We start from the raw sequence: 4850 nt of genomic DNA, 5'->3' as shown, positions 1-4850 counted from the left end.
CCGAGCATGATGATACGGAGCTCATAGCGGCAGGTAGAGTGCATACGCTGCCAGGGGGAGAAACTCAGGGCCCTGACAGTATTACTGCAGACTCTCAGACCCCACAGACTCCCGCAATACCACAGACAGTACAGGCAATGCAGGAGCAGGGGCAGGAGCAGCTCAGATCTGAGGCTACAGAGCGGATGGATACAGCATTGAAAATAACCGCAGTGGGGCAACCAATTAAAGAATGTCCACAGATGACAGGCGATAAGCAGAAGGAGTCAGGACCAATCTTGCAAGGTAGTGCGGATGACTCGGTGTATAATCTGGATGTTGGGGGCGTAGAGGACCAGAATGGAGGTGGGAACACATTTCCCTTGTTTGTGGTGCCTCAGACTCAGATTGGTGTGACTGTGTTAGAATCTGAACTGCAACCTGGAGATTCCATCTTATTCTCTGGCATAAACCTTGGCTCACCCAGTGATGACTTTTTTTTTCTGTTAATGAGGGTGAGGAGGAGGAGGAAGGGGGTACGGGGGGACTGAAACAGGTTCTGAATCTGCTTCAAGGCTCTCAGATATGGAAAGTGAATTACTCGTTTCTGGATTAGATTCAGACACATCAGGCACCTCAGAGGTAGGGGAGGATACAGTTTAGAAACCGTCCTCCCGACGCAAATCAAAAAGCTTAATGAAAAAGCGACGGAGTAGATCAAAAAGTGGTCCAAGCCCTCTACAAACAGAGGTGGTAAAAGGCTGGACTGGGACTATTCTGCGACTTCGCTGCTGTATCAAGAGGGTATATTTTCAAAAAACAAGGGGGACCCAATCAGTGCCTAGGGACCTTGGGCAATCAATTATTATGAAAAACAGTGGTCCATAGGATTAAGTTTTCACAAAGACAAATGCAAATATAGACTCCAATTAGTACTATATTGACAAGTTTTTCAGTACCCAGCCGGGTCTGAAATTTTATTTCAAATATAAACAAATTTAAAAGACCATCAAGGAGGTCTAATGTGACAGTTGATAGGGTACAAGCCTGTACCTATCCGAAAGTACACTCAAAAGAATTCAAAGGTAGGAAGAGAGCAAAAAAAGGAGGGTAAAGAATATCAGGCAAAAAGAACAGCGGAGCCAATTGTCCCTTGCATCAATAGCATATTAGCACGGCAAGTTCAGACAACCAATTCATGTAACAGTGTAAACACAATGGGAAAGTTACAGAATCGGAGTAAGTGTCGACGGCGTTTCGATCCCCGGCTCCTAGTGAACTGGGATCATCATCAGGACTGTAACAATGTATTGCCTGTATGTGCTTTTTTTAAAAAACCTGTTAGAAATTACAATTTACAGAAATGAGAGAAAAAAAGAAAAAGAGAAAATTCTGTTTAAATACGGCACTAATTACAGGTAAAATGCACGTAGTATTCATTTATGTCATGCCATTGTGATCATGTTGGTGTCATCCACACGTCTTTTAGTGTTCCAATTACATGCTTTATCAAACCGTGCGAAAAACGTTTAAGTTAAGGCCGACTTGGATAGTTGCGCCGTGAGCCTTTAAACGCTAACGTGGTTGTGGCTATATGTGTCGCTTTAAAGAGTGGCGCAGTGGTGAAGCAATATCTTACGCTCATTCTATTGCGTGCATTCAGCCCGATGAGCTTAAACACAATTCGGACAATAGAGGTTGTGGCTAAGGTATCGATGTGATATAACCATGCGTCACGTGAACGTGGATTCTTTGCATGCCACATAAATTTGCCATAATGGTAGGTTAAGAGCGCACCTTTCCGAGCGATCTACATCAGCCTCCTGAGAGTTTTAGAAGAAATAGTGGGATGGATGGCTGGTACCTAAAGTGAACAGAATCAATTAGCATCAAGTGATGATATCATGCGCTAATACTTAGGGTAAGGGGGAACACGACGTTACCTCGGTGTCCTATTCCGGTAGGTTTTTGGGGGGTTGCTGCCATAAGTTCCTATCTTGTGATGATTACCGCTTGAGAGGATTCAAGAATCATGGAACTGTGTAGTGTATATTCCACCCGCTTAGGCGTATACACTTTGATTTCAGAGTCTGCAAATAAACAGGAATAGGGCTTAGCAGCGAAGGACCGAGGGTGGGAGTGTCCGTGAGCCCGAGGGAGGCCGGGATTCCTTACCTTAGCACGGAGTTAATAGTCCTTTACTCGCGATCCGAGTAAGCTGCAGGCGGTGTGCACAGTGGCAGTGCGCCGGCTTCACGATGATACGGAAGTAAGCCCATGCGTGGCCGTGCGTGAGTTAATAAACAGTGATGAAGGAGTGAGAGCGGAAGGAGGCGGGAGGGGTGTCCCAGTGGCGGCCATCTTAGAGTGGTGTCGGTTTAGGAAAGCTCGGTGAATGTGCTCTTTTCCATGCATTGTGCCCGGGATGTCAGTACAATCAGATTTACATGATAGAGAATTTTTTTGTGGCATTTTTATCGAACAACCTCAATCTCTGTCCACACAAGTTTTGGATTTTAGAAGACATGTTTGGATTTTAGAAGACAGACAACGGCAAGCATTATGGTACAACACTTCATACATCCAAATAACAAGCAAACTGTTGTTCAAATTCGGCAATTTTGACAGTCTCTCAAGTCAATTTCTGGCAATTCACAACAATCCTGCCCAATCCTCGGTGCGATTGAGACCATTCCGAATTGTGTCCAGAAGTAAAATACATTTCAGTTCCTCCTTATTGAGAAGTTGAGCCATACATCCTCCTCTAGGTGGTAACCTTAGCGCCTTTAGCACAGTCCACTTTAAGTCATTTTCTGTGTGCTTGGCACTGGTGAAATGTTCAACAAGCGGTGCATTCTGGGTTTGACAGCGGATGCGGCTCTTGTGCTGGCAGATCCTTGTTTTCACCTTCTGTGATACACTGCAATTGCCACACTTTACATGTCCTACAACGGGGGACAAGCCCCATATGCTTTCAAGTGTGGAGGATTGATCGGGGCTTGGCAATGCTGCTCGGACTAGATGGTCCTTCAGATTTTTGCTTTTTTTAAAAGCAAACAAAGGGCGCTCAATTTCTAGTACGCCCGCATTTATGACAGACCAGTGACGGATGATGATGATGATACTCCGTTGTAGGACATGTAAAATGTGGCAATTGCAGTGTATGTGACATAACCATTGAAGGGAAAACCAGAGTATTTAATAACATCACCTTTACCAGTTCTTCACTGTCAAATTGTAACACCTGTAATGTGATATATATGGTTCAATGTCCATGTATGAAAATGTATGTGGGTCAAACATCACAGAAGGTGAAAACAAGGATCTGCCAGCACAAGAGCCGCATCCGCTGTCAAACCCAGAATGCACCGCTTGTTGAACATTTCACCAGTGCCAAGCACACAGAAAATGACTTAAAGTGGACTGTGCTAAAGGCGCTAAGGTTACCACCTAGAGGAGGATGTATGGCTCAACTTCTCAATAAGGAGGAACTGAAATGTATTTTACTTCTGGACACAATTCGGAATGGTCTCAATCGCACCGAGGATTGGGCAGGATTGCTGTGAATTGCCAGAAATTGACTTGAGAGACTGTCAAAATTGCCGAATTTGAACAACAGTTTGCTTGTTATTTGGATGTATGAAGTGTTGTACCATAATGCTTGCCGTTGTCTGTCTTCTAAAATCCAAACATGTCTTCTAAAATCCAAAACTTGTGTGGACAGAGATTGAGGTTGTTCGATAAAAATGCCACAAAAAAATTCTCTATCATGTAAATCTGATTGTACTGACATCCCGGGCACAATGCATGGAAAAGAGCACATTCACCGAGCTTTCCTAAACCGACACCACTCTAAGATGGCCGCCACTGGGACACCCCTCCCGCCTCCTTCCGCTCTCACTCCTTCATCACTGTTTATTAACTCACGCACGGCCACGCATGGGCTTACTTCCGTATCATCGTGAAGCCGGCGCACTGCCACTGTGCACACCGCCTGCAGCTTACTCGGATCGCGAGTAAAGGACTATTAACTCCGTGCTAAGGTAAGGAATCCCGGCCTCCCTCGGGCTCACGGACACTCCCACCCTCGGTCCTTCGCTGCTAAGCCCTATTCCTGTTTATTTGCAGACTCTGAAATCAAAGTGTATACGCCTAAGCGGGTGGAATATACACTACACAGTTCCATGATTCTTGAATCCTCTCAAGCGGTAATCATCACAAGATAGGAACTTATGGCAGCAACCCCCCAAAAACCTACCGGAATAGGACACCGAGGTAACGTCGTGTTCTCCCTTACCCTAAGTATTAGCGCATGATATCATCACTTGATGCTAATTGATTCTGTTCACTTTAGGTACCAGCCATCCATCCCACTATTTCTTCTAAAACTCTCAGGAGGCTGATGTAGATCGCTCGGAAAGGTGCGCTCTTAACCTACCATTATGGCAAATTTATGTGGCATGCAAAGAATCCACGTTCACGTGACGCATGGTTATATCACATCGATACCTTAGCCACAACCTCTATTGTCCGAATTGTGTTTAAGCTCATCGGGCTGAATGCACGCAATAGAATGAGCGTAAGATATTGCTTCACCACTGCGCCACTCTTTAAAGCGACACATATAGCCACAACCACGTTAGCGTTTAAAGGCTCACGGCGCAACTATCCAAGTCGGCCTTAACTTAAACGTTTTTCGCACGGTTTGATAAAGCATGTAATTGGAACACTAAAAGACGTGTGGATGACACCAACATGATCACAATGGCATGACATAAATGAATACTACGTGCATTTTACCTGTAATTAGTGCCGTATTTAAACAGAATTTTCTCTTTTTCTTTTTTTCTCTCATTTCTGTAAATTGTAAT

General features: G+C 44.6%; 1 long non-coding RNA gene across 1 annotated transcript; it reads right to left on the bottom strand.

Moving 5' to 3' along the window:
* Window positions 1-919: 919 nt before the first annotated feature.
* Window positions 920-1839, bottom strand: LOC144791722 (uncharacterized). Its single transcript, XR_013602451.1, has 2 exons — window positions 1777-1839; window positions 920-1317 (listed from the first exon to the last, which is right to left on the bottom strand). It is a non-coding gene; the product is annotated as an uncharacterized LOC144791722 (long non-coding RNA).
* Window positions 1840-4850: the final 3011 nt, after the last annotated feature.

Source organism: Lissotriton helveticus, chromosome 11 (assembly GCF_964261635.1).
Source record: "Lissotriton helveticus chromosome 11, aLisHel1.1, whole genome shotgun sequence".
NCBI lineage: Eukaryota > Metazoa > Chordata > Amphibia > Caudata > Salamandridae > Lissotriton > Lissotriton helveticus.
This window is presented reverse-complemented; position numbering and strand designations above follow the sequence as displayed.